The sequence below is a fragment of the Hibiscus syriacus genome, unplaced genomic scaffold, assembly GCF_006381635.1.
Source record: "Hibiscus syriacus cultivar Baekdansim isolate YM2019G1 unplaced genomic scaffold, ASM638163v2 tig00110633_pilon, whole genome shotgun sequence".
NCBI lineage: Eukaryota > Viridiplantae > Streptophyta > Magnoliopsida > Malvales > Malvaceae > Hibiscus > Hibiscus syriacus.
In genome coordinates, this window is record NW_024062806.1 from 1,969,461 (window position 1) to 1,982,028 (window position 12,568).

At 36.6% G+C, this 12,568-nt stretch overlaps 2 pseudogenes; one reads left to right on the top strand and one right to left on the bottom strand.

Moving 5' to 3' along the window:
• Positions 1–616: 616 nt before the first annotated feature.
• LOC120136529 lies at positions 617–8,197 on the top strand (annotated as a pseudogene).
• A 1,394-nt stretch (positions 8,198–9,591) lies between these two features.
• On the bottom strand, positions 9,592–12,313 carry LOC120136480 (annotated as a pseudogene).
• Between the last annotated feature and the right edge of the window lie 255 nt (positions 12,314–12,568).

A 12,568-nucleotide genomic window follows, 5' to 3' on the forward strand; every position in this document is an offset into this window, starting at 1 on the left:
TATAAATATCATGGCAAATTAAGAAAGCTTGCTTAAAATTTTTTAAGTTTGTTAAGCATGGACTGGATACAAACACGCACACACCCACATAAAGAATATTGCCCCAGGGAACAATACTAGATTTCTCAACCTAGTCTAGCATGTTGAAGCCATGTGCGCTAAGGGCTGAAATTTTATCCCATAAACTATTTTTCTTTTGAACTTGTCATGGTATTTTTGTTTTGCTTATTACTATCCATTGCTGAGGACAAGAAATAGCTTAAGTTTGGGGTGTGATAACTCCGTAAAAGGTCATATTTTGGGACATTTTCACTTAAATTATTGAGTGTATAATAGCTCATGTAGGACCATGTAGATGCATTTAGAAGCATTTAGTTACCTGTGGTGGAATTCAGTTTGCCGTGACATTTTATTTTTAAAGCGGTGCTACCTTATGGGAAGGGTGCTTGTTTGATGATGTGTAGGAATTGAAAGCAATGAGAAAAGGAAAGAAAATACTGTGACATAAGGTGATTGATGAGCAAAATGAAATTGCCAAGTTCGACTGGCATTTCGATAGCGCTTAAAGTGCTAGAAGATATTCTTGAAGCCAGCTGTCTTCGACTTACCGAGAGCTATGCCCGAGGAATCCACCTCAAAGATCCGCCTGGAGGGACCGATACTACAACCACCGGTTCTACTGATGACGCCGCCTGACCCTGCAGATCCTATCTGTCCTAGGGTGCCTACAACGGGATTATGTCGGTCACTCAACCAGCTACCCAGGCTGTATTATAGCCTGTTCTGCCCGACTCCCAAGTAACTTAACCATGGTTTTGGGGTTTTTTAGGAAAGTCAACACCAAGTCCTAGGATTAGTTTTCCCCTATAAATAGAGGATGAAGCCACATTGTTGAAGACTTTGGTTCCACCCAGATTTGAGCTTAAAAAGTTAAAGAGAAAATGTCTCATCTTTCTCTGTCAATCCTACTTGTTGTGGCATTTCTTCAAGACAAGCTTGAGGGAATGGTGTCCTGAGCATCCGAGAGGAGCCAGTTCACTGGGAGCATTTTTTGTGGCCAAGGCAAGCATTAGGCAGTGCACGTCGAAGGCTTTTTCTCCTCCCATTTTTTTTTTGCTTTCATATTTTGTTATTGGGTTGTAAGGAACGGATGAAACTTTCTTTGTGCTTGTTTATTTTGAACCCCACCATGAACTAATCCTATTTGGTGGGAGTTCGCTTGGATGTTTAAGTTTATATTTCAATGAATGGTTGCTTTTCTATGCTTTAACTTGTTTTGTTTATAAAACTTAATGCCTTAAGGTTGTAGGAGCTACGAGAGTAGCCTTTCTTTGGGAGGTCTTGAGGGTTCGAGAAAATGCCTTGGCAAATTATCCTTAGTGTTCAAGAGAAACTAGGGAGGAACTACATAAGCAAGGGGTTCTAGGTAGTAACTAGGCCTAATCCACCTTAGAGATAAGGTTAGGATTTCATTCGACTAAAAGGAGTTGTGCAAAAATGATAGGTTAGATGCTAATGCTGCCACGAAAAGGTATTGCCGAGACATATCCTGTTATCTGGACTAATAGGTTCACTGCAGGGGTTTTCGCCAATTGGTTATGCGAGGGCATCTTTAATCTATCGATTCCCTTACTAGAGATAGCATAGGGAACCTTAGTAGACTCTGTCAGGCAGGCTAGGCATAAAATAAATATCATTCGGAGAAATAGATTTAGATTTTCCTAGTGACTCCTATCACTCATTCCCATAGCAGCTTGTCGTGTGAGAAGGCTAAAGTCCTATAAATCAAGTCGTATATTTATATTTTATTTTGCCTTGACATTTCCATTTGTTTGCACTTATCAAAATTGAATTTGCCACAACATTTCATCCAACTTGCCACGACATATTCAATTGCGACTACACTACCACCATTCCATTTTCACATCAGTCATTCCATTTTGCCACAACATTCTCATTTGTACATACCATCACTAATTTTACTGAGGTGAAAAAGTAAAGTGCCTTGACAAACCTATTTGATTTCCCCTATTCCCTATGGAGATGATACTCAACTTATCATTGTATTACTTGTTCGATTGTGTATACTTGCACATATATACGCACCCATTTATAGTACTCACAAAAAGCAGACATGAAGCAGTACTGTAGCAGGGTATCGGTTCCCTGTAAAAGCGGAATCAGTTCCCCTCTGACATTCTAGAAAATTTTAACATTTGGGTAATGTTCATTGTTCATATCGTATTTTACTGTTCATAAAACGTATATTTTCTTAAATTGGTTATAACAAACATGATTCAACAATATATTATCGTATTTTTCTTAAAAAGAGTTCAAATGTTCTAATATTTTTTAACAATATCATTTTTAAAAGTCAATATGACATCTCGGACTCGTATTCGGGTCGGATATGGGTTGGGGTGTTACAAAAACCCTCTAACGCTATTCTAACATGATTTTAACTTTCTGAAATCCACCTTTGATCTTACGAGGCACTTCCTGAGGTGTCCGCTCTTCATCCTGCCTGGTTAGGGCAGGTAAATTGCTACCACCATCAGGTCTATCACCTCTCACTTCTTTCGAAACTCTTATTATCATACTTCTATTATAACGTATCAGTCTAATTCTATTAGTAAGACGGTACACTCCTTACACTATCAGATCAGAAATTTTCACTTTATGTTGCCATGTATACCATGTTAAAACTCGTTTAATTTCAGTTTAAGCCTAGAATCAGCTAAATCTTAGCTTTGATACCATTAATTGTAACACCCCCAACCCGTATCTGATCCGGATTCGAGTCTGAGGTGTCACATCAAATTTCAAAACCTTTACTTTTTTAAAATAATGAAAATTTCCTGCTATAAGAAAACTTCATATTATTTCAAAAGAAAAGTTTACAAACTTATCAGAGCATATACAATTCAAATCGTTTATCTTACATGCCAACTATAGTTTCACAAAATACATATTAATAAAAGACTTTTCTGATCTGATAATCGGGAAGTAGAAGCTGACCTGTCTTGCATTGCCTACCCTTGCTTTACTCCTCTTATTGCTTCTTGAAACCTACGTGTGAAACACTCACATGCCAAGTCGATGACTTAGTGAGGCATAAATAAATGTATTATGACATATCATTACTAGTTCCTACTATGCAAATTTCATATGATCCTCATAAACTATAGAATGCATTATCCATCAAAACATAAACATAAACACATACATATACATATCATTTCATTATTCTTATTATTATTCTTATCATTATTCATATGATTAACCATCATATTTCTTAGTTATGAGCTCTTGTACCTAACCTTGTTAACCAAATATGTACATATCATCATACATGTTTCTGTAACATATTTCAAATATTAACTTAATACAAATATCATATAACCATTCATATGACAACTATAGTCATGCACATCATATATCACATATACCACTTCACATAAAATTCAACGCATTATCATATCAAGTTTATTTATAATATCTTTTATTTGCCCATGTATATTACTTAGAACTTAAGGTATGTGAGTACATAGAGGTTGTGCACTATGTTTCCACCACAGCTCATATAATTCCCACTATGGGCACTTAGACTTTGTCCCGAATGACCATGTAAAAATTTCCCGAATGACCACATGTAACATATATGTCCCAAAGGACCATTTCTTAAGAACCATATACATATTCCAATGGACCAAATATGTGTCTCAAAAGACCCTATGAATGTTCCAAATGATACATATATATCCCGAAGGACCACGTAGAACCCTCGACTCTTGGCATGCCAACTATACACCTAGCTCTCATGACACATAACATGGGCATTATCATTTATATCATTTCACATATTCACATAAACACATAATTCACTTTCACATTTCACGTAGCTTATGTCACATAACTTGGATCACATATACAAACAGTCACATAGATCCTTTACATTATTTATATCAACTTTCATGTCATTTCACATTTCTTGTCACATTTCTTATATCTTAATCTTATGTCTTCTCATAGACATATATTCACATGTTCAGGTAGTCCACCATTTCATCACATAAATATATACTCATATAACTCATTTCATTTCATATATGTATTCTCAACATACTTATAACTCATAGTCATATATATATACATATATCATTTTACCTATACTTGTATTCCCATGGTTTATATTCTTCTCCTCATAATCACATATATTCTGTTTAATAGCATATATCATATATGTATCTAATAACTTATGTCATCTCATATAACTTATGATTCATTCTCTAATGTTCATCTATATCATGTAACCTATGTCATACTTATAAACACATATCACTTCTATTATTTCATTTATATATATTAATCTAATCTATTTACTTAGTTCCATTTCATATAATCTATATGTGATAATTTTATTTAAGCACATGAATATTTCGCTTATAGCTTATCTTATATGTTTGTATCATCATTTATTTCAAGTCTCCTAATTGATATACTATTCTCATATCCTTCGATAGGTCAATCTTATTTAGCTTATCTCACTTCTCATTTACTCCTAAAATTCTATTATACTAATTCACATAAATGATCACACAACTATATACTTGTCCAACTCAGGTTCCTATTATTTATATATCCTTACATTTGCTTATCTAGCTCATATTAATTCTCATGAATTCACTTTTATCATATTCTCATATTATTACCTAATTTATCTCATAAACATGTATTCACATGCCTTAAAAATCATATAACTTATATCATTTATACATAGTCACATAGTTCAATATCACATGGTTTATATCATCCTCACATAACATGTATTCACAACAATCATATAACATACACAATAGCATATATCACATATACTTATATCAAACACATGCTTATAATCATTAATTCATGTATTCTAATATATGAAATAGACTTATCGCAAGTCTTATTTCCATTCATCATCATATAATAATTAATATACACTCACCTGGCCTCACTAGTCAACGTTTCTCTCGATCGATATCTACACAATCATACATTTATACATATCAGTATTCCAAATATCATACTCTGATCCTTCAATTCTTAAACAAAAGGAAGTCTATTTTCATTTTCCCTTTGAAGAGGTATTGGTACCCACTATAGGGTATCGATACTACCCTAGCTGAGGTATCGGTACCAAGACGGGTATCAGTACCGAAATTACATTCGATATTTCCCTGGTATCGATACCTCCCTTATGGTATCGCTACCTATGGTATCGGTACCACCTTCCCAGGTATCGATACCCTTTGAATGCCTTCGTTATTTTACTTTTGAGCTATCTGTACCTGATGAAGCAGTACCAATACCCCTTGCCCATATTTTCCTTTTTAAACCCGAAAATCATACCAAACTCAATTTTGCTTCCATAACCTCCTTTTAACCCTTAAGACTTAACTATACTTATTCAAATCAACTTATATCACTTAAATTCATCCCAATCTCTAGTATCCTACATACACACTTGAATTCAATAATCAAGCCAATAAATCAACATGTTCTAAATTTGTTTCTAACACTCCGAATTTCTTAGTTAGATCCTTGACAAGTCAAATTTCACTTCAAAACTTATTTATTAACTCTATCTCAATAATTCCTTTAAAAACTATTTACCTTCAATCTTACATAACTTAATCCTCTTTGAGTTTTAAGCACTCTGAAGCTTTCCTTAAGCTTTTCTATCACTCCAAGAATTAAACCCAACTTTAAAACGAAAAAATTAACCAACTTGAAATCAACTTACCTTAGCTATGGAGACACAGGAGGAGGAGGAGAAGAAGCTTGCATTTTTCTAGACTTTTCCTTTTCATTCCTCCATTTCCACATGTAATATCCCTTAAAAAGAGAGAATAAAAATCTTCTCTTAGAAAGGACCATAATACCTTTATTACTTTCAAACTTTATTATTAAATCCAACATCAAAATTCTCCAATTAAGTCTCTGAACTTTTAACTTATTTCAAAATTGAACACAAAGCTTTAAAAATTCACATTTTAGTCACTATCCCTGATTTGGGATGTTACATTTATAGTAGAACTTCCAGCACTCAGTCTCCTTCATAAGTTCCGCCTTTCTTCCCTTTGAATATCTAGCAAACTGAAACATCCACTGGAGCCTCCTGTTATCAACTTCACCTCTCTCTAACCAGTTTCGGCACCTTCGCATTTTAAGGAAATCCTGCCCAAAACATGGATCAAATAAGTAACACCAAATGCAAACATAATTACTTTTACCGTCATCTCTTCCCTCAAAAGATGAAGAACAAAAGTGACACCGGAAAAGATACTCTCTACCATGTCCTAATAACATGACACAACCGTTTAACCATAACCGTTTTGATGTCCACCGGGGACCTCATAGACCTGAACTCCATGCCTCAACAAGGAAGAAACAGAAACGGAACCAAGAGAAATCACTAGAAAGAAGGGAGAGGAAATTCTCTCTCTAAACCTGCTACCAGTTCTCAGTAGACATTGAAATGTCTACGAATTTGAACATTTGATTGTAGGGAGAAAGGTGAAGCAGGAGCTAGAGTTGATGGAATAACAGCCTCGTTAAACACTACACTATCAGCTGATGGGGTACCGAATGCTTCCGTCGAGAGATTGAAAGAAGGATTCATTTACTTCCAAGAAAGAAAAATATGAGTAATTCACTCATCACCCCATCTATTTTCATCAATTTTTCTTTCGGTTTTATTGAATCCCTTGCAAATCTTCCTTCTTTTGCAGTAAGAATCCTGCTTTGTATGGTGAGCTTGTCAAGGGTCAAAGCCCGAAGGTGTATTATATATAACAAAATGTCGAGTTCGAATCCGGGTTCGAATCGGTTTGAACTTTGGTGATAGTTTATATGTTTTGAGTCTACTAACTGTTTGAATAAATGCTTGCAGTGTATGGTTGTTGCCTGCTCAGACTCCAGGGTCTGCCCATCTCATGTGCTGGACATGCAGCCCGGATGGTGCCACCATATGATCAGGTTCCTTTCAGACCCAATTTCTTAGCTGCTTATATACACACACATATTTTGATATTACCTCTCATTTTTCAGTTCATAGATGTATTAGAAACATGTTGCTGACTCTTTGTCCATGTTATATGGCAGACTAAGTACGCCAGAATCGGATCCGCTATCGAATATGCAGTTTTGCATCTCAAGGTGAAGTATTCTGTAAGAATTTTGGGTTAAAACGGATAATACATCACAGGAGGCAATCTCATGCCAATGAAAGTTTTAATATCTTTTATATAGGTACAAGAGATTGTGGTGATTGGGCATAGTGCCCGTGGTGGAATCAAGGGGCTTATGTCTTTCCCATACGACGGAAACACCCCGACGGAAGGCCTTGAGATTGTTTAAGAAAAATGATGGGTATTATGAAGTAAAATTTAGTCTAATTCAATTGAGATTTTTTACAGTGATTTCATTGAAGATTGGGTTAAGATTGGAATGCCTGCTAAGACCAAGGTGCGAGCTGAACATGGTAGTGAGCCTTTTGGAGGTCAATGTGCACACTGTGAGAAGGTAAACACCTCAAATCTCGGCTTCAAATTCAAGTATTATTGTAGTTGATTCATACAGTTATCTTTATAAAATGGAATAGGATAGATACAAGATTCAAAATTATAAAATTGTAAATGAGGAACAGCTTAAGATCACATAGGTTCAATGAGGAACTAATAGCTCTTTCAGTCTGGCACATTCTCAAGAACTAGGGATTCAATGAACCGAACAAGAACTGTTCAAGAACACACGGGCTCAATGGGGAAGCGATAGCCCTTTTACTCTGGTACATTGCCAAGAACCAGGGATTTACTGAACTGAAAGAAAACGGTTCAATGACTTGAAGGTCACACCGTTTTGATTTCCGATCTGGGTTTTTTCTATTCAAGCATCGGCTGATTCTTTCAATTGCAAATCCACAATTTGGCTATGCTAAACAACTAATGGGGTGAATTTCATTTTTTTTCTTCAGGAAGCCGTGAATGTATCACTTGGCAACCTGCTGAGTTCTCCATTTGTAAGAGGCGGATTGGTGAAGAAAACGCTAGCTATCAAGGGCGGATACTACGATTTCATTAATGGAACTTTTGAGCTATGGAGTCTTGAGTTTCAGCTTTCAAACCCTCTCTCTGTATGAAAACACCACCATCTCCATCACCATCACTGTACCATCTTTGTTCCTTAAAAATCATTACAATGTACTTAATGTCTTGTTTCTTAATAAGTTGTTACGATAAATAAATATATCTATGAGATAGATATCACTGGGCTGCCACCGCCACCGCTTCCAGTGGCAGTGGTGGCTCTTTTGACCTATGAATTCCTCATTTAAGCATACTTTCATATAACTTTATTCACTGCCATCTTTGTTATGTAAAAGATGTGGCCACCATACTCCACTGGAAGCTCTACTAGGAACATGAGCTTAAAGATCATCATCACAGCAAAGATGAGGCTTGGAATCTTCAACTGTTTTACCCTCTTTTCTTATGATTTGCTGACATCATAATCTGAATTCTGAACTGAGTTTTGTAGACGAGACAGTTTCAAGAACTTGGATGCTTTTGACTGTTTTACTAAATGTTTCAGTTCATGTTCTTTAGCATAATCTCTGGCTATGTAGATTTTCAGGCTTGAGTTAGAGTAACATAATTCTGCTAAGAAAGTTATCATGCTCATGTATAATACATGTCAAGCTTAAGTTTCAAATATAAATAGTCGAAAAAAATGAAAAATTAGTGCAACTTAACTTCGAATTGCATTCTCAATGGGTCATTTTTACCCACCATTAAGGAGAGCTGTCTCTTGTCAATATTAGCTTAGAGATTAGGTAAAATACTTCAAATAGTAAAATATAGTTGGCCTTAGGCTTTTTGTTCCGTGTAAGCATGCTCAAGTTTAACCATTTGATAGAGAAATTCTTCATAAGCCGGTCTCGATTTATGTTATTCGGATTCGAGATTGAGTATCAAATGACGGCATATATATCTAACATTAGCATGCTCAATATTTTTCATATATTTAAAGGATCATAACTTCATCTGTGTTTCGTGTCAGACAAAACTCGAATACTTTGAGTATTTTATGATTTCTTTCTTTGGCATTATGCAGCAATCTAAGGTTGATTGATTATAGTAAAGGGAAAGGGTTAAGGATGCTCATAAATTACTTTCAAAATTGGCAGATTAGTCAATTCTTTCACTTTCATCCATATAAACATCAAAACCAACTACTGCCTTGAAAGGCAACTTACCTTTGCAAGTTCCTTTCTCTATTGGTATTCCCAATCAAGAAAATTCTAACTATAAGTGGTTACCAACAATAAGCCGATGTGACCCAAGACTCGGGTCGGTGTCAAATTCGAGTATGCATCCGACCAACGCATACATACTCATTTCTTCATAAGTATTTTTCATGTATTTGAAGGATAATTATGTCTCATATTCATTAACGAATACGTGTGGGACATGAATGTGATTGTGAATCCTATAAATATATAAGAGTTCGAGTAACATAGATAGCTATTGAAAAATAAAACAGTGGAAGTATAAGAAAACAAAATGTCACCATTTCTTTATTACATACGTAAGAGATTGAAGCATACAAATAAGAATGTTACAAAGGAATCTCAACAATTCCATAATCAATGATTGAATCATATAATTTGCTTTTGACCCTTCAAGACAAATATTGAAACCATGTTTTTTTTTTAATATTTACATCAAAAACATTATGATACTTTAATACCATCATCTTTGATTATCTTAGTGCTGGTGTCAAGAAGGGTCACTAGTGATCTTGATTTCCGGCTCCGAACCCGGCCTGCTTCCTTCAACAACTCCCCCAACCTCCGTTTCTCATCAATGACATCTGGATTGGCTGTTCCGAGCTTCTCTTCTCGGATGTCAATCACATAATCCAGGATGTCAATGGCATCATCCAATCTGTGAAATATAATTAAACTTGTAAAAACACAAGAAATGTTCTATATCGAATCTCAACATCTGCAAAAGCATTTTACATGTCTGTAATCGGACCATTAGCACCGGAAAGTGAAAGTAAAGGTGGTTACCTTCCCATTGCATCATAGGTACCAGCAAGATTGCTATACACCCCTAATGTATCAGGGTGATATGGACCATATTCCTTCTCTAATATGCTCCTTGCTTCTTCGAATAGATCAGCTGCCTCATTTATCGAGTATCTTTGAACGCAGGCAAGCCCCATCTGATTCAGAGCAATCCCGAACAAGGCGGACTTCTTCTCTCCGCTAGCTCGAAACTTTGAAATGGAACTTTTGAAGGTATTGTAGGAATCAGTGTAGCTCCCCATCATGTAATACATGACTCCCATCTGTGCTTCAATGCCTGCAATCGTACTTTGTTGCCCCGGGGCCTCACTGAAAATGGTTAAAGCCTTCTTAAGCAGTTTCAGTGCCTGATCTAGCTCATTCATGGATTGATATATAGCTGCAATGTCGATGAGGCCACTGGCAATCTCTTCAGAGGGGATTCCGGGGTTTGGCTTTCCATATATCCGGAGTGCGTTTTCGCAATGAGTTCTGGAATCCCTTAATTTTCCGATCTTGTTGTACAAATCAGCCAAACGAACGAAAACCAGAGCAACTGTTGGATGATTATCTCCTTTTGCAGACTTATACACTGTGAGTGCTTTCTGATAGGCCAAAACAGCCTCGTCGTACCGAGCCAATGATAAATATGCATCTCCAATGCTGCAATCAATTGAAGCCACATCCAGTTCATGTCCATTGGCTGCCATGGACATGCTAGCTAAAACGTAGTGCTCGAGTGCTGATTCGTAGTCTCCTTTCGAGTCACAGATGAGTCCCATGAGTCTTCTGTCGGCAGCTTCTTCAATTGAAGCAGGCGCACCATTCTCCCTATGGATGTCAAGAGCCATTTGACAAATCTTCTCAGCCTCATCAAATTGCAGTGCTTGGACATGTGCTTCAGCTACATATCGACATGTCTCACCGACTCGATGATCGGTTTCTCCCAGAACTTGTCTTTGAATCTCCAAACCTGCTGTATAGCACAATATTGAATTCTCAATTTGACCCAGCATTGCATATGTATCACCTAGTTGCATGCATCCAGCAAATTTAGCAAGTGCATGAGTCTGGCCATCCTCAATCACTGAAATCTCAATCGAGCGCTCAAGAACCGGAATCGCCTCGTTGTATTGGCCTAAGTTGCAGTACAATGCAGCCAGAACATGCAAAGACATTACGAGCTCGAGACTCGGTTTGCCATCAGCACATTTCTCAAATGATTTTGTTGCTCGAAATGCCAAATCAATCGCCCTCTTCGGATTTTCACCCGAAGACATCATATCCCTTGACTGTTTTAGCAGAAACAGCCCTAAGTCCGGATTCTCCAATTCATCGTCAAGAGAATCCCCAGTCCCATCCTGAAACTTTGCACCATTTAAAGCAAAATTCCTTTTTTTCCCCAAAGAGGAAGCTGCGTTTACTTTTCTAGCATTATTCTCCTTTTCAACTGGATTTTTCTCTTGAGAAGATTTGCTCTTGGGACTCGATTTTTCCAGTGCTTCGGAATCCGATTGCAACCGATGCTTAACAGCTCGAGTTTGCCCCTTCTTCTTCTTCTTCACAATCTTTTCTCACCAGACCCATTTTGTTGTTTCTTAGAGGCCAAGTCACAAACACTTTCCTCTTCTTTCCTCTCTGCAACCACCTCCTTTGTCATTTCACCGTCGCCGAAATCCCCGACGAGATGGCGCAATTCGGAATCGATCCTCGATTCCTCACCGTATGATCCGTAACAGGTCACCGAAGGAGATTGTTCAGAGCTTTCCATCTCGTAGACATTGTGGTAAAGCTGCTCAATGGAGGCTTCCATTACCCCATCAATGGCTAAATCAACCAAATCACTGTGTTGACTCTTTCGACTGAGTGCACTTTCTTCAACAAAACCATCTTTAAAAGCAGTGGAAACTCCATCGTTGAGTTCTTCAACTCCAGTTTCTCCAGTCCTTGCATCCATCGCTAATCCAGGCATTGTTTCCTTGCTGAAAAGAAATCAAATTTCAAAAAACTATGATTAAACACAAATTAACTCAATTTCAAACTCATAAAAATCCCATTTCATCATTTGTCTAATTCAATGATCAACCAAACTGAGGAAAAGAAAGCTATAAACAACCAGAATATACAGAGATATAAACTTGAAATGCTTCATACCTTTTATGGTAGCTGCTTTAAACGAAGAAAACCCAGAATTCTTTTGCAGGAAAGAACATGGATTAAATGAATGATTTTCCTTTGGGTTTTAATATTTAGTAGAAATGGGGTGGTGCAATGTCTTTCTTTCTATATCTATGTTGGCTTTATATATATATTACATATGTGTCAACTTGTTATGTATACAAGATTGAGGGGGGAATTGGGTAATTTCTGAAAATTATAGGGGGAATATTAGGAATTTCAAATTAAATTGGTGTAAATATTATATTTATTGGTGTGGGGGAATATGAAGCAATT